This window comes from Myotis daubentonii, chromosome 7 (genome assembly GCF_963259705.1).
Source record: "Myotis daubentonii chromosome 7, mMyoDau2.1, whole genome shotgun sequence".
Taxonomy (NCBI): Eukaryota; Metazoa; Chordata; class Mammalia; order Chiroptera; family Vespertilionidae; genus Myotis; species Myotis daubentonii.
Window position 1 is genome coordinate 94,026,574 of NC_081846.1, and position 23,656 is coordinate 94,050,229.

The 23,656-nt window shown below is 43.8% G+C and overlaps 1 protein-coding gene across 6 annotated transcripts in view; it reads right to left on the minus strand.

Moving 5' to 3' along the window:
• MAP3K2 (mitogen-activated protein kinase kinase kinase 2) overlaps positions 1-23,656 on the minus strand; it is a 97,236-nt gene that overhangs the window by 57,931 nt on the left and 15,649 nt on the right. Inside the window, exon 2 of one of the 6 annotated variants that reach the window (XM_059704775.1) lies at positions 12,721-12,835. The exons of the other annotated variants lie outside the window; for them this stretch is intronic. The gene's annotated coding sequence lies outside the window, so the exon portion shown is untranslated. The remainder of the gene's footprint in view (positions 1-12,720; positions 12,836-23,656) is intronic. 6 annotated transcript variants of the gene reach the window in all.

The window sequence follows — 23,656 nt, forward strand, 5'->3', positions numbered from 1 at the left end:
TTCTATCTGAAAAAAGCTATCCATTGATGTCAATGCAGTGTTAAAGTCCCCTTCTATGAGGGGTAAGGGAGGTAGAGGAAGGTAATGGGAGGTTAAATCATGATGAAAGGAAACTTGACTTGGGATGGTGAACATACAATATACAGATAATGTATTAAGAACTATACATCTGAAACCTATATAATTTTAATAACTAACTAGAGGCCCGGTGCACAAACCAGCAGTTGGACATCCCTCTCACAATCCTGGACCGCTGGCTCCTAATCGCTCAGCTGCCTGCCTGCCTGCCAGCCCCTAAATACCCCCTGGCCGGCCTGATCACCCCTCACTGCCCCTCCTGCTAGCCTGGTAGCCCCCAACTGCCCCCTCCCTGCCAGCCTGATTGCTCCTAACTGCCCCCCCCCGGGCCTGGTCACCCCTTACTCCCCCACCCCCTCGCTGGCCTGGTTGCCCACAACTGCCCCCCTCTGCCAGCCTGGTCACCCCTAACTGCCCCCCGCCCCCTGCCGGCCTGGTCACCCCCAACTGCCGGAAGCCGGTCCATCCTTGCTGCTTGACACAGTCGCTGCAGGGAAGAAACATCTGCACAGCATATGTTTCAAGGGACCTGGCATATATGGCATACTGTTCTTAATATGTTTGCTCCCCTTCTTAGCCCTATGTGTTTTAATCAAGGTCACCTCTCTGAGAAAGGTTGTTTCCCCAGGTGGAGATTTTCCCCTGAAGTTATAGGGATTAACAGGACTAAGGAAGGGAATAAATCAGTAAAACCCCTTAACTAAGTGCCAGGCAGGTAGTTAATCACTTTAACTATGAACAATCACGCTTAAGTTACATAATCTTTACTTAGGATAATCTCTTTCAGTTACTTCCTTGTAGCTTAACAGAACGAAGAGTAGTGATCTTGGAATGGAGATAACAAACGCCCTAACCTTTTGAACAGAATGGATAGGATTAAAATCAACTGGTATAAATACAGGTGTAACGGGAGAATAAAGAGAGAACCTGGAGAGAACATGGCTGGAGAACCTGGCTAGGCTGCTGATCAACTGAATGCCAACTCCATCCACACCTTTGGGAACCCCTGGACCTGCTGGGGTTGGACCCCAACACCCAAATGCCTCCCCTGCCGGCCTAGTCACCCCTCACTGCCCCCTCTGCCAGCCTAATTACCCCAAATTGCTCCCCCTGCAGGTCTGGTCACCCCTAACTGCATCCCCCCGCCAACCCCCCCCCCCCCCGCTGACTTGGTTGCCTCTTATTGTCCCCCCTGCTGGCCTGGTCACCCCCAACTGCCCCCCTCTGCCGGCCTGGTTGCTCCCAACTGCCCCCCCCATCCTGGTTGCCCTTGTGGCCCCCCTGCTGGCCTGGTTGCCCCACACAGCCTGCTGTTCAGTTGTTTGGTCATCCCTCACTAACCCCCCTGCCAACCTGGTCACCCCATGTAGCCTGCTGTTTAGTCGTTTGGTTGTCCCTCACTAACTACCTGCCAGCCTGGTCATAGGCAGCCATTTTTGTGAGGGCGTGAAGGTTATTTTGCATATTACCTCTTTATTATATAGGCTATCACGCCAACAAACTCAATTAAAAATAATAAAATCCCCTTCTATGATTATATTATCTCCATCAATATTAGCTTTATATATTTAGGTGCTCCTATATCAGTGGTTCTCAACCTTCCTAATGCCGCAACCCTTTAATACAGTTCCTCATGTTGTGGTGACCCCCAATTTCATTGTTACAAATCAAACATAATTAAAGCATAGTGATTAATCACAAAAACAATATGTAATTATATATGTGTTTTCCGATGGTCTTAGGCGACCCCTGTGAAAGGGTCGTTCGACCCCCGAAGGGGTCATGACCCACAGGTTGAGAACCACTGTACTATATCAAATGCAATTGCTTACAATTATGCATTTCCTTGTTAAACTCATCCTTTTGCCATTATGTAGTGACCTTCTTTGTCTCCCATTGTAGCCTTTGTTATAAAGTCTATTTTGTCTGATATAAGTTTTCCTACCCAAGGTTTTATGTTTGTTTGCATTTGCATGACATATACTTTAACATCTCTTTACTTTCAATTTGTGTGCCTTTCATTCTGAGGTAGGTCTCTTGTAGATGACTGCCAGGAGCCGGTCCATCCTTGCTGTTTCAAGGGACCTGGCATATATGGCATACGGTTCTTAATATGTTTGCTCACCTTCTTGGCGCTGTGTTTTAACCAAGGTCACCTCTCCGAGAAAGGTTGAATCCCCAGGTAGGGATTTTCCCCTGAAGTTAGGGAGGGAATAAAACCCCTTAACTAAGTGCCAGGCGGGTAATTAATCACTTTAACTACAAACAATCATGCTTAAGCTGCATAATCTTTACTCCCTGGAATGGAGATAAGAAACGCCCTAACCTTTGTAATAGAGATTGATAGGATTGAATCAACTGGTATAAATACAGTTGTAACAAGACAGAAAGAGACAGAGCTTAGAACACAGAATTCAGAAGACAGAACCTACACGGAGCCTGGAGACAGAAGAACTTCGCTGGAGAGAACATGGCAAAAGATCCTGGACTGAACCTGACTATAGAACATGGCAAGAGAACCTGACTAGAACCTGGTGACTGGACCTGGCTGGAGAACCTGGACAGAACCTGGCTGGAGATCCTAAGCAGAACCTCTCCGGAGATCCAGACCAGAACTTGGCTGGAGATCCTGGCTAGGCTGCTGATCAACTGAACACTGTCTCCATGTCATTCCTTCTTCGCCGACTCCGTCCACACCTTTGGGGACCCCTGGACCTGCTGGGGCTGGACCCTGGCAGATAACATATACATGGGTCTTGTTTTCTTATCCATTCAGCTACCCTACATATTTTTTAAAAAATATTTTTATTGATTCCAGAGAGGAAAGGAGAGGAAGAGATAGAAACATCAATGATGAAAATCATTGATCAGCTGCCTCTTGCATGTCCCCTACTGGGGATCAAGCCTGCAACCAGGGCATGTGCCTAACCAGATATTGAACCCTAACCTCCTGGTTCATAGGTTGAAGCTCACCCACTAAGCCACACTGGCCTACTCTACATATTTTGACTATACTTAATCCATTTACATTTAAAGTGATTATTGATAGAATGTAGTTATTGCCATTTTATTATTGACTAGAGGCCTGGTGCACGAAATTCATGCGGGGGGAGGGGTGTGTCCCTCAGCCCAGCCTGCACCCTCTCCAATCTGGGATCCCTTTCACAATCCAGGACTGCTGGTTCCCAACCACTTGCCTGCCTGCCAGCCTGATCACCCCTAACCACTCCCCTGCCAGCCTGATCGACACCTAACTGCTCCCCTGCCAGCCTGATTGCCCCCAACTGCCCTCCCTTGCTGGCCTGGTCACCCCTAACTACAATCCCCTGCTGGCCTGATCGCCCCCAACTGCCCTCCCCTGCAGGACCGGTCCCCCCCCACCAACTGCCCTCCCCTGCAGGCCTGGCTGCCCCCAACTGCCCTCCCCTGCCGGCCATCTTGTGGTGGCCATCTTGTGTGTTGGGTCAATTTGCATATTACCTCTTTATTAGGATACTAGAGGCATGGCCTGAGGGGATTAGCCCACTGTGGGAGCACCACTCATGCTGAATGAGAAAATTAGTCTGAGCTGATATTTTGGGGGTTATGTCTTGGGTAAAGGTGTGTTCTGTGTCCTGGAGGAACCTGGCAGAGGGCTTTGCACCCCAAAGCCACTTGGTGAATATCCTTGATGTGTGATGCCAGGTCGACGACACCATCGGGGATGTTCAGGGCAACCATGCTCCAGGATCCTCAGCCATCAGGACAGCCTCCCCGGGGGTCCACAGTCACATCCTCTCTTGCCATCTGCTTATGCCAGCTCCCTGAGCTCTTTCTAGAACACACCTTAGAGGGCCTGCATCAGCTGGTGTGGTCAGGCCAGAGTCTGATTGTCTCAGGTATTTGATAGGTGCAGAGACTCAGCCTCACCCTGGGCCTACTAGCGGCCACTGTGGGAGTGCACTGACCACCAAGGGGAAGCTCCTGCGTTGAGCATATGCCCCCTGGTGGTCAGTGTGCATCATAGCGACTGGTTGATCTAGTCGTTCCACCATTCAGTTGCTGGACTTTTAAATATATAGATTTATGTTCCTTTGATTTTACTTCTTCTTAAAGAAGTCCCTTTAACATTTCTGTAATATTGATTTGGTGGTTATGAACTTCTTCAGTCTTTTCTTGTCTGGAAGCTTTACTTCTCTTTCACTTTTACATGGCAGCCTTTATCGCCAAGTAGTTTTGATTATAGGACCTTTATTTTCATCACTTTTGACATTTATTTCCAATCTCTTCTGGCCTGAAATGTTTCTGTTGAGAAATCAGCTGACAGTCTTATGGGAGCTTCCTTGTAGGGAAATGTCTTACTCTTGCTGCTTATAAGGTTCTCATTTTGTCTTTAACCTTTGCCATTTTTATTTTTAAAATTTATTTTAATTTAATTAATTTTAACCCCCAACCAAGGATATTTTTCCACTGATTTTCAGAGAGAATGGAAGAAGAGAGAAGAGGGGAAAGTAGGGAGAGAGAAAGGGAGAAGAAGAGAAAGAGAGAGGAGAGGAGAGGAGAGGAGAGGAGAGGAGAGGAGAGGAGAGGAGAGGAGAGAGAAAGAGAGGAAGAAAGAGAAAGGAAGAGAGAGAGAGAAACATCAATGTAAGAGACACACAACTGGTTGCTGGGAACCAAGGCACATGCCCTCGACCGAGAATTGAACCCGTGATGACGCTTCAGTGCATGGGCCCATGCTCTAACCAGCCAGGGCAATTATGATGTGTCTTGGGGCCTTTTGAGGTTCAAACTGTTTGAGACTCCCTGTGATTCCTGGACTTGCGTTTTTCCTTAACCAGGTTAAGTTAGTTTTCAGTCATTATTTCTTCAAATAGGTTCACAATCCTTTGTTCTCTTCTCTTCTCCTTCTGTTACTCCTCTGATGTGAATGTTATGTTTAATGTCCCAGAGGTCCCTAAAATTATCCCCATTTTTTAAAATATTTGCTTTTTGCTCTCTGGTTGGGTGTTTTCTGCTACCTTGTCTTCCAAATCACTGATTCAATCCTCTGCTTCATCTAATGTAATGTTGATTCCCCCCGGAGTATTCATTTCAATTCTTTTATTCTTCATTTCTGACTGGTTCTTTTTTATGGTTTCTTATGCTTACTTACCTTGAAGTTCTCACTGAGTTCATCTATTCTTCCCTTAAATTCTTTGAATACCCTTACTACCAGTATTTTGAACTCTGTCTCTGGTAGATTGCTTGCCAACATTTTATTTAGTTCTTTGTCTGGAAATTTCTCATTTGGGCATCTTTCTTTGTCTCCGCAATTTGGCTGTCTCTTGGTGTTTGTTTCTATTTATTAGATCTGTTATGTCTGCCAGTCTTGGAAGAGTGGCATTACGTAGTACCTGTCCTGTGGGGCCCAGTGATGCAGTCTCCCTGATCACCTGATTTGGGTGTTCCAGAAGTGTCCTTTGTATGGATTGTGTGTGCTCTCATGTTTTAGTTGAGCCTTGATTGCTGTTGGCACATCAGTGGGCGAGACTGACCCTAAGGCTGGCTGGGTGTGTCCACAAGCAGAGAATATGAGCTGCTCTGCAGGGGCTGGCCCCATGAAGCAGGATTCATACCAGTGGAGTCTGGTGTCTACTGAGATCAACCCTTTGGGTGTGCCACTTGTGGAGCTAATCGGTGGTGCTCTGTAGTCTGAAGCTGACCACTAGGTGTCTTGGTTCTGGGGCCTCTCGGGAGGGTCTTTGTTGCAGGTCAATGTTAAGATGCTACCTTTACTGGCCTGGGGCTACCTGTTCTTAGCTACAAAGTGGTCTGCTGTTGGTAGCTGACTGTGCTGGGCACAGACGCTCATGGCAAGGGCCATACTGAGAACTGAGGCTGGCTGCCACTATCACTGGGCCTCCAGAAGGTCAGCAGAAGGCCAAGGCACCTGAGATCCACTGCCACCTGCTGGCTGCCCATAAGGGTCAGCTGCTGACAGAGCCTCAGGCAGTATGCAAGTTGGGTTAGGCAGGTCTTAGGGAGTCTAAAGAGTAGAATGAGTGGTATCACCAGGTTAATACAGATTCAGATTTGGCACCAGTTATGGGCATGAGGCCACTTCACAAAAGTCTCAGGGTACACCGAGGCTGACAGCCATCCACCTGTTGGGGAGCACACGAGACTTGGTTGGAAAGTTCAAGGAATAATTAGGGGTGCCGCCTTCGACACTCCCCGAAGTCAGAATTCCTATAAACAGGGCAGGTGGCCTTCCACACACTTCCCTTTTCTCAGAATATCCTCCTTACAAACTTTCCAATCAAGTCTCGTGTGCTCCCCAACATCTGCCTGGTGCCTGTGGAACTTTGCAGTGGGGTGGCCTCTTAGGGAGTCATCAGGCTAAAGCTAGTAGAGTTCACCAAGATAATGTAGATTCAGATTTGGTCTCTTGCGGGGAGGGCTCAACACAGGGAATATGGTGAACTCTATCTGGTAGATCCCTCTACCCCTTGCCCTGAAGCCAAATAACTCAGTTTCTCCCTGTATGTCTCTGGCACTCCTCACCTACCCGAGCTTGACAAAATCCATCTAGAGTTTTTAAAAAAAGACTGTAACATGGACCCAAGCTGGCTGTCACCAAAAGAACTTCATGCTGGGTTGGGTAGGGCTAGATAGAAGGGAGTCAGTCACCAGGGTGGAGCTAGTAGAGTTCACGAGGCTAATGCAGATCCAGATTTGGCTATGTGTGGGGGAGGCTCAACACAAAAAAGATGGTACCTGTCAGCCGTGCAGGAAGAAAGCCAATGCTGGCCATCCCTCCAGCCCTTGCTCTGAAGCCACACAGAGCAATTTCTCCCTGTATGTCTCTGGGGACCCCAAGTCACTGTCGTCTACTGACTGCCTGCAAGTGAGAATTTATATGCTGGTCCTTTAAAAGAACACTTGGGCCTGGCTGGTGTGGCTCAGTGGTTGAGCGTTGACCTATGAACCAGGAGGTCAGGGTTCGATTCCTGGTCAGGGCACATGCCCAGGATGCAGGCTCAATCCCCAGTGTGGAGTGCGGGAAGGCAGCCAATCAGTGAGTCTCATCATTGATGTTTCTCTCTCTCTCTCTCCCTCTCCCTTCCTCTTTGAAATCAATAATATATATATATAGAGAGAGACATCTGGGTTTTAGTCTTACCAGGATAAACAGAAGCCCCACTAATTTTCATAGCTAGAAGTCATGTGGGCTCCTCTTCCTGGCACTGGTGTTCTGGGCTGGGGAGCCCAGCGTGGGGCTAGACATGCTCACTCCTTAGGGCAACCTCTGCAGCTGAAATATTCCTCCAATTTCTTAACCACCACCTATGGGTGTGGGACCAGTCCATTTCACATCTCTGCTCCTCCTATCAAACTCAACATGGCTTCTTTATATTTTTAGTGATAGGACTTCTGTTCAATAAGTCTTCAAATGATTATCTAGGTTGACTGTTCTATAATTTAATTGTAATTTTGATGTGGTCATAGGACTAAAAAAAAAATACAAAAAAATTTATGACACCAAGAGCTAGTTCTTAGAAAAATACGAGAACCAAGATGGTGGCATAGGTTAACGCCGGAGTTTGCTGCTTTGAACAACTACTTCAAAAGTGAAACTAAAAGACGGAAAGGACATCACCCAGAACCACAGGAACGCTGGCTGAGTGGAAGTCCTACAACTAGGAGGAAAGAGAAACGCATACGGACACTCAGAGGCGGTGCAGTGCTGAAGTCAAATTCTGAGGTGCGGAGTGCGCGGAGCGGGCTGGCGGCGGAGGGCGTGGTTGTTGTTTTCAATCGGGAGGGAGTCGCAGACTCTGAGCTCCAGATACAGGTGAGTCTTTAGGGACCCAGACTCAAACGGGAGAAGCGGGACTGTCTGGCTTCGGTCAGAGCGAGTGCAGCTTTCTCTCCGAGCTTTGCAGCAGGTGCTGGGACTCAGAGAGGCAGAGCCCCTGGGGACAGGACTGAGAGCCGCCATAACTGCTCTCTCCAGCCCACCCTGTTGATCCTGTGCCACCCGCCCTGCCCAAGCCCTGCACAGAGGCATTTGCCGGATAGCCTCAGGCAAAGGCTAGATTGGCACCTCCCTAGAGGACAGAAGTTCTCTCACTGCTGACACAGCTGATTCTCATAGCCACTTGGCCTGGAGGTCAAACCCTCCCTGGTATTAGCTACGACAATCAAGGTTTAACTATAAGACTGCGAACAAAGACCACTAGGGGGTGCACCAAGGAAGCATAACAAAATGCGGAGACAAAGAAACAGGACAAAATTGTCAATGGAAGATATAGAGTTCAGAACCACACTTTTAAGGTCTCTCAAGAACTGTTTAGAAGCCGCCGATAAACTTAATGAGATCTACAAGAAAACTAATGAGACCCTCGATGTTATATTGGGGAACCAACTAGAAATTAAGCATACACGGACTGAAATAACGAATATTATACAGACTCCCGACAGCAGACCAGAGGAGCGCAAGAATCAAGTCAATGATTTGAAATGCGAGGAAGCAAAAAACACCCAACCGGAAAAGCAAAATGAAAAAAGAATCCAAAAATGCGAGGATAGTGTAAGGAGCCTCTGGGACAGCTTCAAGCGTACCAACATCAGAATTATAGGGGTGCCAGAAGATGAGAGAGAGCAAGATATTGAAAACCTATTTGAAGAAATAATGACAGAAAACTTCCCCCACCTGGTGAAAGAAATGGACTTACAGGTCCAAGAAGCGCGGAGAACCCCAAACAAAAGGAATCCAAAGAGGACCACACCAAGACACATCATAATTAAAATGCCAAGAGCAAAAGATAAAGAGAGAATCTTAAAAACAGCAAGAGAAAGAAACTCAGTTACCTACAAGGGAATACCCATACGACTGTCAGCTGATTTCTCAACAGAAACTTTGCAGGCCAGAAGGGAGTGGCAAGAAATATTCAAAGTGATGAATGCCAAGAACCTACAACCAAGATTACTTTATCCAGCAAAGCTATCATTCAGAATTGAAGGTCAGATAAAGAGCTTCACAGATAAGGAAAAGCTAAAGGAGTTCATCACCACCAAACCAGGATTATATGAAATGCTGAAAGGTATCCTTTAAGAAGAGGAAGAGGAAGAAAAAGGTAAAGATACAAATTATGAACAACAAATATGCATCTATCAACAAGTGAATCTAAGAATCAAGTGAATAAATAATCTGATGAACAGAATGAACTGGTGATTATAATAGAATCAGGGGCATAGAAAGGGAATGGACTGACTATTCTTGGGGGAGAAAGGGGTGTGGGAGATTCGGGAAGAGACTGGACAAAAATCATGTACCTATGGATGAGGACAGTGGGTGGGGAGTGAGGGCGGAGGGTGGGGAGGGAACTGGGAGGAGGGGAGTTATGGGGGGGGGGGGAAAGAGGAACAAATGTAATAATCTGAACAATAAAGATTTAATTAAAAAAAAAAAAGAGCTGGTTCTTTGAAAAGATAAATAAGATTGATAAACCATTAGCCAGACTCATCAAGAAACAAAGAGAGAAGACACAGTATTTAAATTCAGAAACAAAAGCGGTGAGGTAACAACTTTCACCAAAGAAATACAAAAGATCATAAGAAAATACTATGAACCACTCACTATCTGCCAACAAGCTGGACAATGTGGATGAAATGCACCAATTCCTAGAAAAATAAAATCTCCTGAAACTGAAAAAGGAAGAATCAGAAAACCTGAATAGGCTAATAACAATTGATGAAATTAAAGCAGTAATAAATAAAAAAACTCCCATAAAACAAAAGCCCTCATCCAACACCGCCTTTTTAAAAAAAATAAAAACTCTTGCCCTAACCGGTTTGGCTCAGTGTATAGAGTGTCGGCCTGCGGACTGAAGGATCCCAGGTTCGATTCCAGTCAAGGGCATGTACCTTGGTTGCAGGCACATCCCCAGTAGGGGGTGTGCAGGAGGCAGCTGATCGATGTTCCTAACTCTCTATCCCTCTCCCTTACTCTCTGTAAAAAAATCAATAAAATATATTTTAAAAAATAAAATAAAAAAATAAATAAATAATAGAAACTCTCAGCAAAGTGGAAATAGAGGAATCATATCAACATAATAAAAGCCATATGAGACAAACTTACAGCTAACATCATACTCAATGGGCAAAAACTAAAACCATTTCCCCTAAGAACAAGAACAAGACAGAGATGCCCACTTTCACCACTCTTGTTCAACATAGTCCTGGAAGTCCTAGCCACAGCAATCAGACAAGAAAAAATAAAAGGAATCCAAATTGGAAAGGAGGAAGTAAAACTCATTATTTGCAGATGACAAGATACTGTACACAGAAAACCCTAGAGACTCCATAAAAAATATACTATCTATATATATAAAAAGCCAAGCGACTGGAACGCCGGAATGACTGGTCACTATGACACGCACTACGGTGGCCAACCAGCTCAATCGGGGCCCCAACTGGATCCCCCAACCTCTCGCAGCCCCTCCCCCCAGCTGGCCCCACCCCAAATCGGCCCCCCCACCCCAATTGGGGGCAGGGCTGGCCAGCCAACCACCAGCATCTCCTCCCCCCTGCTGCCCTGGACCTAATCAGCCCCCATGGGGCGGGCCAGCCAGACCCCACCCGTGCACGAATTCGTGCACCAGGCCTCTAGGATTTAATAAATGAATTCAGGAACACAGCAATATACAAAAATAACAGCCAGAAATCTATGGCATTTTTATACACCAATAATGAATTCTCAGAAAAAGAAACTAAACAAATAATCCCACTTGCCATTGTAACAAAAAAATTATGATACTTAGGAATAAACTTAACCAAGGAGGTAAAAGACCTATACTCAAAAACCTATAGGATGTTGAAAAAAGAGATACAGGAAGATATAAATAAATAGAAGAATATACTGTGTCCATGGGTTGGTAGAATCAACATCATAAAATGTCCACACTACCCAAAGCAATCTATAGATTTAATGCAATCACTATTAAAATACCAAAGGCGCCCTAACTGGTTTGGCTCAGTGGATAGAGCATCGGCCTGCAGACTCAAGGATCCCGGGTTCAATTCCAGTCAAGGGCATGTACCTTGGTTGCAGGCATATCCCCAGTGGGGAGCGTGCAGGAGGCAGCTGATCGATGTTTCTCTCTCACTGATGTTTCTAACTCTCTATCCCTCTCCCTTCCTCTCTGTAAAAAATCAATAAAATATATATTAAAAAAATAAAAAATAAAATACCAAAGGCATATTTCAAAGATCTAGAACAAAAACTCCTAAAATCTTTATGAAACCAAAAAAGACCCTGAATAGCTGCAACAATCTTGATAAAGAAGAACAAAGTTGGGGGGATCACAACACCAGATATCAAATTATGCTACAAAGCCACTAAACTCAAACAGCCTGGTGCTGGCACAAGAACAGGCATATAGATCAATGGAACAGAACAGGACAATAGAGCCCAATGCATGGGAGAACATATTTGCCAATGATACATCCAAAATATATAAGGAATTCATACAACGTAACAAAAGACAATCTGATTTAAAAATAGACAAAGGACCTAAAGAGACACTTCTCCAAGGTGGACATTCAGAAAGCCAAGAGACATATGAAAAAATGCCCAAAGTCACTAATCATCCAAGAGATGCAAATCAAATAGACAATAAGGTATCACCTCACACCTGTCAGTATGGCTATCATCAACAAACGACAAGTGCTGGTGAGGATGTGGAGAAAAAGGCACCCTCATACACTGCTGGTGGGAATGCAGACTGGTGCAGCCACTGTGTAAAACAGTATGGAGTTTTCTCAAAAAATTAAAAATGGACCTCCCATTTGACCCAATTATCCCACTTCTAGGAATATATCCTAAGAAACCTGAAACATCAATCAGAAGGAACATATGCACTCCTATGTTCATAGCACCACCACTTACAATAGCTAAGATCTGGAAACAGCCCAAGTGTCCATCAACAAATGAGAGGATAAAACACCTGTGGTACATTTACATGATGGAATATTATGCAGCTATAAAAAAGAAAGAAACTCTTACTATTTGCAACAACATGGATTTACCTGAAGAGCATTATGCTAAGCGAAATAACCCAGAGAAAGGTAAGTATAACATGATCTCATTCATATGTGGACTCTAATGAAATAAATTGATGGGAAAAAAAAATAGATCCAGAGACACAGAAGCACAGAGCAGACTGTAGAACCTCAGAGGGAAGACATTAAAAAAAAAATGATGGCAGCATAGGTAAAGAAGCATTCACACTCTCCATCAACCACATCAAAATTACAGTTAAACCACAAAATAACCATCATTCAGAGCTGCCTGAAATCTGGCTGAAGGGAAGTCCTACAACTAGAGAATTAAAGAAGCCACAGTGAAAAGTAGGAGGGTGGAGGCAGGAAATGGGCTGGTGTGATCCCCAGATATAGTGTGGGTTTTTCATTGGGAGGCATATCTTGGTTGTGGAGGTCCATTTGAGCAGTGAGGGGTCCCAACCCTACATCAGACCCTTCAACCCAGGTTCCAGTTCCAGGAAGAAAGTCCCCATAACTTTGGGTTGTAAAAAGAAGCGGCGATTGTGGCTGAGTGACATGTAGGCTGCTGGAGATCCAGGCAGCTCCTCTTAAAGGGCTGGCACATGGACTTACTTGGACTCAATCCCTCTGGGCTCCAGAGCTGGGGCTGAGGCTTGAAAGGATCCAGGGACATATGGGGAGGAGCTAAATTGTCTGGCATCAGGGGTGGGAGGGTGACAGCTTTCTCCTAGACAAAAGTGAAAGTAGAGGTCATTGTTCCTATGTTGAGACCTCCCCCACCACAGAGCTGACTGACAGGCGCCATATCTGAGTTTCCATTAGCCTGGCTGACACTGTTCACCTGGTCCTGGTGACTCCCTAAGACCCAGACCCATCCAATTTTAAAGCCCACCCAAGCTGTTTGCAGTGGTCTTTCCATTTGAATAGACTGTCCTGGCTCATCTAAAATCTTTCAAACAAGCAACAGCTGACCTCAGCATGCCCCATACCTCTCATTAAGATGCCCCAGGCCCGGTACTAGCAGCTTGCCTTAGTTCACAGCTTGGCCTCTCCTGGGCACCTCCAAACCCAACACAAGTAGCAGCCATCTGCAGATCACTCTGTAGCTTGTGCCGGGTGGCCCCAGGGAGGGCACAAGCAGTGGCTGACTTTGCGCCACCCTGGAGGTCACAGAGCCAGTGCACCCAGTGGTCAGCTTCAGACCATGCCAGATTACAAACCTACCATATCCACAAGAAACACACTCAAGGGGAAGACTTGGAGAACACCAAAGCCCCACTGAAGCAAGTCCTGCCCCATAGTGGTGTCTCCTGCACAGCAGCTCTTCCCCTGTAGTCATAGCTGAACCACACAGCCAATTGATCTGAGGTCAATCCCTCCCAGTGATGCCAATAACAAGCAAGGCTCAAATACAACAGGACAGTGCATAGAGGCCACATATGGGTGCACCTAGAGTGCCCAGCACAGGTGACAGGGGAAGCTGAGCAACTGGACCCTACAGTACACCTACAACACAAGGCCATTCCACCAATTCCAGGAGCTATAGCAGCTCTACCTAATACAGAGGAACAACCAAAGAAAAGCAGCCAAAATGCATACACAAAGAAACATGTCACAAATGAAAGAACGGAAGAAATCTCCAGAAAAATAACTAAATGAAATGGAAGCAAACAAACTACCAGATACAGACTTCAAAACAATGGTTACAAGGATGTTCAAGAAACTTAATGAAATATTTAAGGAAGTCAGTGACAACTTCAAGGAACTTAGAATATCAACGACATAAAAAAGGACCAGACAGAAATGGAGGATACACTAATTTAAATGAAGAATAATTTATAGAGAATCAACAGTAGAGTAGAGGACACAGAGAATCAAATCAGTAATTTGAAATATGAGGAAGCAAAAAACACCAAATCAGAACAGCAAAAGGAATAAAAAAAATATGAATATAGCCCTAGCTAATTTGGCACAGTGGATAGAGCATTGGCCTGAGGACTGAAGGGTCCCAGGTTCAATTCTAGTCAAAGTCACATGCCCAGGTTGCAGGCTTGATCCCTAGTGTGGGACATGCAGGAGGCAGCCAATCAATGATTCTCTTTCATCATTGATGTTCCTATCTCTCCTCTCCCTTCCTCTCGGAAATCAATTTTTTAAAAAAAAGTATTTTAAAAAATAAACAGCGTAAGGAGCCTCTGGGAGAACTTCAAATGTACCAACATTTGCATCATAGAGGTGCCATAAGAAGAAGAGAGGGAACAAGAAACTGAAAACCTAGTTGAAAAAATAATGACAGTAAACTTTCCCTACCTGGTGAAAGAAATAGATTTACAAGTCCAGGAAGCACAGACCCAAACAAGAGAACCTAAAGAGGACCACACCAAGACACATCATAATTAAATTCCAAAGGTTAAAGACAAAGAGAGAATCTTAAAAGCAGCAAGAGAAAAGCAGTTAGTTGCCTACAAGGGAGTGCCCATACAACGGTCAGCTGATTTCTCAACAAAAACTTTACAGGCCAGAAGGGAGTGGCAAGAAATAGTCAACGTGATGGAGAGCAAGGACCTATACCCAGGATTACTCTACCCAGCAAAGCTATCATTTAGAATTGAGAGTCAGATAAAGAGCTTCACAGACCAGAGAAAGCTAAAGGAGTTCATCACCACCAAATTGGTATGACATGAAGTGTTAAAAGGTCTTCTTTAAGAAGATAAAAATATGAACAATAAAATGGCAATAAATACATATCTATCAACAACTAAATCTAAATACAGTGGGGCCCTGACTTATGAGTTTAATTCATTCTGTGACGGAGCTCGTAACTCAAATTACTCATATGTCAAATCTTAAAGTGAACGAATGAGACACGTGATGCTGGGCTGATGCTGTGGCGTTCACTGTGACGTTTGCTGCGCCAACTAGCGGTGGGGTATCTGAAGCTGGCTCGTAACCCGAACTTTAGCTCACAACTCAAAGCAAAAAATCGGCTGATGGCTCGTATCTCGAAAAACTCTTTAGTTGGGACACTCCTAAGTCAAGGCCCCACTGTATCAAAATAAACAAACAAGAAATCTAATGAACAAAATAAACTGATTAATAAAATAGAACCAGAGGCATGGAAACATGGAACAGACTGATGAATCTCAGAGGGATGGGGGGAAGGAGGATGGGGAGAGATTATCCAAAGATCTTATATGCATACTTAGAGGACCGATGCACAAAACTTGTGCAAGGGGCTCGGCCCTCACAGCCCCAGCATGGTCCGGAAGATCGTCCGGAAAGTCGTCCAGACGGCTGTTCTGCTGTTCGGTCTAATTAGCATATTAGCTCTTTATTATATAGGATAGGCATTACCTATGGGGCAGGGCAGGAACCAGGTGGGGAGAGACAATGGGGGGGAAACAGGAGGACATCTGTAATACTCTCAACAATAAAGAAAAAAAAAAGAACCATTGAAAGTAAACTAGGGATCACGCAGGGCTGGGAAGATAGAAGGATAGGAGGGTGGGTGGAGAAAGGAGAGAGATGGGAGAATTTGGGGCTGATGGCAAAGGGTTCGAGGCATCTTTCTGATATAACGAAAATGTTCTAAAATTGACTGCAATGATGGTTGCATAACTCTATAAATATTACTAAAAACTACCAGAATTATACACTGCAACTGGTAAAATATCTACATATTTATAAAGAGTCCAAAACAAACAAAGGGATGACCAAATGCCAGGCTGCATGCACAGCAGGCTCGGGTGGGCAGGGACTGGAGAGCAGACTGAACTGCTGACTTCTTGGAGACAGAGAGAGGCAGGGCTGGTCAGGAGCTTCTGTGGCTGCTGGCAAGGCCCAGAGAGAGCAGCAGGGGCTGATCCGCAGCCTCCGTGGCAGCTGTGGATCAGCCCTTGCCTCTCTCTCTTTCCAGGCCTCACCAGCAGCCACGCCTCTCTCACTCTCCAAGAGGCCAGCAGCCTGGGGCAGCTGCTGATACGCCCCACCTCTCTGATCAGGCCCAGAGATAGGCCCGGAGACACTGACTGGCATAGAAATTGTGAGGAGCCAATGACTGCCTAGGAGGTGGAGCTTTTGACGCTAACTGGCATAGAAACCAACCAATCAGAACCAAATCTGGGTGAACTGCGAGGAGCCAATGGCTGCCTAGGAGGCAGAGCTTTTGACGCTGACTGGCATAGAAACCGACCAATCAGAACCTAATCTGGGTGAACTGTGAAGGCAGAACCTAAAGTGGGAGCTGAGGAGGGATTTTAAGGGCAACAACTGTTTGGTGTAAGGTGTAAGAAAGCAGTTCAATTTTTTAATGACTGGTTTGGCAGTATAGTATATATGGCTGGCTATCAGTCCAGATATAGGGATTATGTATTTTTGTCTGCCAAGAGCATCTCCTCCTGCTGAAAAAGGCTCCCCCCCATTTATGTAATCCTATCCTATATAATCTATCTATACTAATAAAAGAGTAATATGCTAATTAGACCGGGTCGACTGGGCATCTTCCAGACGTCCAACTTCCTTCCGGACAAAGCCATGGTGGTGGGGGCCAAGGCAGAGGCTGTTAGGGGCTATCAGGCCGGCAGGGGAGGGCAGTTGGAGGCGAGATCAGACTGGCGGGGGTGAGATCAGGTTGGCAGGAGAGGGCAGTTGGGGGTGACCAGGCCAGCAGGGGAGGGCACTTGGATGCACAATCAGGCCGGCAGGGGAGGGCAGTTAGGGGCAATCAGGCCGGAAGGGGAGAGCAGTTACGGACTCTCGATCAAGCCGGCAAGGGAGGGCAGTTAGGGGCAATCAGGCAGGCAGGCAGAGAGGTTAGGGGCGATCAAGCAGGCAGGCAGAGAGGTTAGGGATGATCAGGCAGGCAGGTAGAGGCAGTTAGGGGCGATCAGGCAGGCAGGCAGGTGAGCGGTTAGGAGCCAGCGGTCCCAGATTGTGAGAGGGATGTCCAACTGCCAGTTATCCCCCAAGGGTTCCCCAATTGGAGAGGGTGCGGGCTGGGCTTAGGCCCCTCCACCCACCGTGCACGAGTTTTGTGCACCGGGCCACTAGCATGGTACAAAAATTGTAGGTCAATGACAAGGTGCTAGAGTTATGGGGAAAGACAAATATTTTCCATAAATGGTGGCAGAACAATTGGAAACCTCAGTCCTTACTTCATAACATATGAAAATTAACTCATATACATCACAGATCTGAATATAAAAAACTAAAGTGATAAAACTACTGAAAAAAAAAGTGGTAACTTTGAGTCTGGCAAAGATTTCATTTTCTTAGTGTCTTTTGAAGAGCAACAGTATAAATTTTAAAAGAAAAATGCATTCTACTTCATCAAAATTAGTAACTTAGCCCAGCCGGAGTGGCTCAATGGTTGAGCACTGACCTATGAATCAGGAGGTCAGGATTCGATTCCCAGTCAGGGCACATGCCTGGGCCTACAGGAAGCACTGATTAATGATTCTCTTTTATCATTGATGTTTCTATCTCTCTCTCTCTCTCTCTCCCTCTCCCTTCCTCTCTTAAGTCAATTTAAAAAAATTAGTAACTTATGTTCTTCAAAACACACTATGAAAAAAATAAAAATGCAAGCCACACACTAGGAGAAAATATATACAAAACATATCTTTAACAAGGAATTTGTATCTAAAATTGGTAAAATACTCTTACAATCCAATTAAAAATACAAACAACCTAATAAAGAAAGGGCAGAAGATTTGGATATACATTTCACACACAAAAAAGATACATAAATGACAAATAAACATATGAAAGATGCTCATCATCATTAGTCATTTTGGAAATGCAAATCAAAACCACAATGCAATTCCCAAAGATTGGCTATCCAAAGTGTTGGCAAGGATGCTATGCAACTAAAATGCTCATACACTGCTGCTGAGAATGTCAAATGGTACAATTACTTTGGAACACAGTCTGGCAGTTCTGTAAAAAAAAACAAAACTAAACTAAACATACGATCCATCTATCATATTCCTTGGTTATTTACCCAAATGTTATGTTATCATGATTTGAAAAGTTACATTCATACAAAAACCTGCACACAGATGTTTAGTAGCTTTATTCATAACTAGAGGCCCAGTGCATGACATTCATGCACTGGGGGGAAGGAGGGGTCCCTCAGCCCGGCCCGTGCCCTCTCACTCCACCTGCAGGGAGTGGGCCTAAGCCGCAGGCAGACATCCCCCAAGGGGTCCTTAGTGCTGCCTTGGAGGTGAAGAGGCTCCCGCCACTGCTGCTGCACATGCCAACTGTGAGCTGGCTTCTGGCTGAGCAGCACTCCCCCTATGGGAGCGCACAGACCAACAGGGGGGCAGATCCTGCGTTGAGGTCTTCCCCCTGGTGGTCAGTGAGTGTCATAGCGACCAGTCGTTCCACCATTCAGTCAATTTGCATATTAGGGTTTTATTATATAGGATTGCCAAAACTTGGAAGCAAGCAAGATGTCCTTTAATAGGGAAATGAGTAAAGAAACTGAGGGACTTGCCCTGACCAGTTTGGCTCAGTGGATGGAGCGTCGGACTGCGGACTGAAGGGTCCCAGGTTCGATTCCGGTCAAGGGCATGTACCTTAGTTGTGGGCACATCCCCAGTGGGGGGTGTGCGGGAGGCAGCTGGTCGATGTTTCTCGCTCATTGATGTTTCTAACTCTCTATCCTTCTCTCTTCCTCTTTGTAAAAAATCAATAAAATATATTTTAAAAAAAGAAACTGAGGGGCATCTAGATGATGAAATATTATTCAGTGGGGGAAAATATTGAGCTATCAAGCCACAAAAAGACCTGGAGAAACCTTAAATGCATATTTCTAAGAGAAAGAACCTAATCTAAAAAAGCTATATACTGTATGATTCCAAGTATATGACATTTTGTAAAAGGCAAAACTATGGGGGCAGTGAAAAGGTCACACTGGCTGCCAGGGGTTCAGAGCAGGGAAGCATGAATAGGTGGGCCACAGGGGATCTTTAGGGCAATGAAACTGTTCTGTCCGATACTACACTAATGGTGCATTTGTCAAGACCCATAGAAGTTCAACACAAAGAATGAACCCTAATGTAAACTGCAGATTTTAGTTATCCCTCTACCACCACCTTCAACCACCCACTTGATTACCAAGTGTCACCAAATTAGCAAAGTGTGGTCCCAGACCCTAGGCCATAACTAACTGATGGCCCAGAGGTGGGCAAGTGACCCAAGCAGGAGCAAACACGGATAATCTCTAAAAATTACAAATAGATTACCAAAAGGCAAGAGTAGGAGTCAACAGATATTGAGTGTACCAATGAAGAGCTGCATGCCTTGCTGATACCCACCTTTTACTTCTTCTGTCTGTCTGAAACACTTCAGCCCTTTTTTCTACGTATCCAAACCACCTTTTATGGACCCAGCTTATGCCTTCCCTCTCCCCCTCAGCTAGTCAGCTTTTCCTCTACAAATGACATAAGTGGAAAATAATTATCCTCTGAGGACTGTCCATGTGCTAGGCACTTCATATATATCACCACCTGACCTTGGCTGCACTGGAATGACAGCACTTGCTGTCTTTCCACTCTTCATGGCAGAGTCATCTTTCTTAAAGGATATGAACTCATGTAACAGTTTTCTCACTAACTATTCTATACGTTTACATATGTTCTCTGCAGCTAGACTACAATATCCTCAGATACAGGAACTGTATCTTCTACTTTATCTTATCTCCGTCCATCTTCTCTCTTCCCTCCACTTATTCCCTCCCCTTTCAAAGCACACCCTTTCTACCATTATTATTATTACAATTACTACTATAATAAAAGCTAATGTTTATAATAGTTTGCGAATTGCTGGCACTCTAACTGCTTTACAATCCTTTTGTTTAATCCTCACAACAATCCCATAAGCTAGATATGATCTCCCCATTTCACAGGAGGAAGATTTGGAGAATTCAAAGAACTTGCTTTCTCACAGTAGGATGAACCTACCTCTATAAAATATCACTGTTGCCCAGCAGGACGTGGTTCAATGGTTGAGCATCGACCCAGGAACCAAGAGATCACCAGTTTGATTCCTGGTCAGGGCTCAATCCCCAGTAGGGGTCATGCAGGAGGCATCCAATCAATGATTCTCTCTCATCAATGATGTTTCTATCTCTCCATCTCCTTCCTCTCTGAAAAAAGTTAAAATATCTTAAAAATAAATAAAATATCACGTTGATACCATAACCATCACATCCCCCACAGTGATTCCCCATCCCCACCTTTATTTGCTGGGGCAGTTTGTACTGTACTCAACTTGGGTAAATTCAAACTATAGTGGGGCCTTGACTTACGAGTTTAATTCATTCCGTGACGGAGCTCGTAACTCAAATTACTCGTATGTCAAATCAATTTTCACCATTACAATGAATTGAAATGCCATTAATCCGTTCTGGACACCCAAAAAACACCGCAATTGTTTTTTTTAATGTTTTTAAATAAGAAAAATGTATTTAAAAATAACAAATATTGTATAAAAACACAATAGTGAACAATAGAATGTAGTGCAATAAACTTGTTTTATTAAGTTTAATGTACAGCATTTACCTTGGAGATCAAACAAGTTAAAGATGCTGATGGAGTTGGAGGAGAAAGGCTGAACTGAATAACTGAATCTTATTTGCCGATTTTTGCCCTTTTCGCCATGCTTTCATCACTTTCATCTACAGGAGTTTTCGATAAAAACCTGTCCAATGAGATCTGTTCCATCCTCCCTTTCAGAATATTTCTGAAATGAGTTAGGGAAGTGTCATTAAATAGCTCCATCGCACGCCCAGTTGCAATTTTTTCTGGGTGTTTCTTTTGAATAAAGTCTGAAAGTTTCTCCCACATTCCCAACATTTCCTTTATCTCACTTATAGAGATAACCTCCTCCTCCGTGTCATCTATTTCCTGAAAAACCTCCGTGTGCTGCAGAAACTATGCAGGCCAGAAGGGACTGGCATGAAGTATACAAAGTCCCACAGGTTGAGAACTGCTGTGCTAAACTGATTGATACAACATGAGGATATATCCCTGATAAACATATATGCACCCAACAAAGGAGCACCCAAATATGTAAAAAATCTTCTGGAAGATTTTAAGGGAGAGATTGACAGCAATATAATCATAGTAGACACTGACATCACTAGAGAGATCTTCTAGACAAAAAAATCAACAAGGAAATTGCAATACTAAACAACAAATGGATTTAATTGACATTCACAAAATATTTCACCCCAAAGCTGCAAAATATACATTCCTCTCAAGTGCACATGGGATAGTCTCACACACAGACCACATGTTAGGACACAAACTCTCTACAAAATCAAGATTGAAATCATATAAAGCATCTTCTCAAACCACAATGGCATAAAAGTAGAAATTAACCACAAAAACACCCCAGAACTTACAAACCTATGGAGGCTAAAAAGCACGTTATTAAACAATAAATGGGTTTACCAATGAGATCAAGGAAGAAATAAAAAACATCTTGGAAACAAATGAAAATGAACACACAACAATCCAAAACCTATGGGACACAATGAAAGCAGTCCTGAGAGGGAAGTTTATAGCTCTACAGGCCTACCTCAAAAAACAAGAAAATATGGTAGTAAATCATCTAACTCTACATCTCAAAGAATTAGAAAGAGAGCAACAAGAAAAGCCCAGAGTAAACAGAAGGAAGGAAATAATAAAGATCAGAGCAAAAATAAATGGCATAGAGACTAAAAATAATAATAATAATAATAATAATACAAAAGATCAATGAAACCAAGAGCTGGTTCTCTGAAAAGATAAACAAGATTGATGAACTTCTAGCCAGACTCATCAAGAAATAAAGAAACAGGATCCAAATAAGCAAAATCAGAAATGATAGAGGTGAAATAACAACTAACAGCACAGAAATACAGAGGACTGTAAAAAAAAAAAAAAAATACCATGAGCAACTCTAAGCTGACAAGCTGGACAAAACAGAGAAATAGCTAGAAAAATACAATCTTCCAAAACTGAATCAGGAAGAAGCAGAAAAAAACAACACAAAAAAACCTCAACAGGCCGATAACAATTGATGAAACTGAAGCAGAAAACAAAACAAAACAAAACTAAACTCCCAGAAAACAAAAGCCCTGGTCCAGATGGCTTCACAGGGGAGTTTTATCAAACATTCAAAGAACTAACACCTACACTCCTCAGACTATTCCAAAAGATCCAAGAGGAAGGAACACGTCCAAGCTCTTTTCATAAGGCCAGCATTACCCTAATTCTAAAACCAGATAAAGACACTACAAAGAAAAAGAATTACAGGCTAATATCTCTGATGAAACAGATGATAAAATCCTCAACAAAATATTAGCCAATCGGATCCAGCAATATATTAAAACGATCAAATCCCTATGACCAAGCGGGATTTATTCTGGGGATGCAAAGTTGGTACATTATTTGCAAATCAATAAACATGATACATTACATAAACAAATTGAAAGACAAAAATCATAAGATCATATCAATTGATGCAGAAAAAGTATTTGACAAAATCCAACACCCTTTTTTGATAAAATCTCTCAGCAAAGTGGGAATAGAGGGATCAGACCTCAACATAATAAAGGCCATGCATGACAACCTACAGTCAACATCATACTCACTGGGCAAAAACTAACACCATTTCCCCTGAAAACAGGAACAAGACAGGGTTGTCTGCTTTCATCACTTTTATTCAATATATTACTGGAAGTCCTAGCCACAGCGATCAGACAAGAAGAAGAAATAAAAGGCATCCAAATTGGAAAGGGGAAAGTAAAAGTGTCGTTATTCACAGATGACATGATATTGTACAAAGAAAACCCTAAAGACTCCACCAAAAAACTACTAGGTTTAATAATTTGGCAATGTAGCAGTATACAAAATTAACAACCACAAATCCATGGCATTTTCCTATACCAATAGTGAACTCTCAGAAAGAGAAACTAAACAATCCCATTTACCATTGTAACAAACAAATTAAGATACTTAGGAATAAACTTAACCAAGGAGGTAAAAGACCTGGACTCTGAAAACTACAGGACATTGAAAAAAGAGACAGAAGACATAAACAAGTGGAAGAGTATATTGTATTCATGGATTGGTAGTATTAATATAATTAAAATGTTCATACTACCCAAAGCAATCTATAGATTCAATGCAATCCCTATCAAAAAACCAATGGCATATTTCACAGACCTAGAACAAATACTCCAAAAATTTATATGGATAAAAAAAATAAAAAGTCCCCAAATAGCAACCTTGAGAAAGAAGAACAAAGCTGGAGGGACCACAATACCAAATATTAAGTTATACTACAAAGCCACTGTGCTCAAAACAGCCTGGTAACTCACACAAGAACAGGCATATAGATCAATGGAACAGAACAGAGAGCCCAGAAATCGACCCAAGCCATTATGCTCAATTAATATTTGAAAAAGGAGGCAAGAACATACAATGGAGTAAAGACAGTCTCTTCAATAAATGTGTTGGTTTAACACGTTAAGCGCCATGTCAGTTACCGGTGA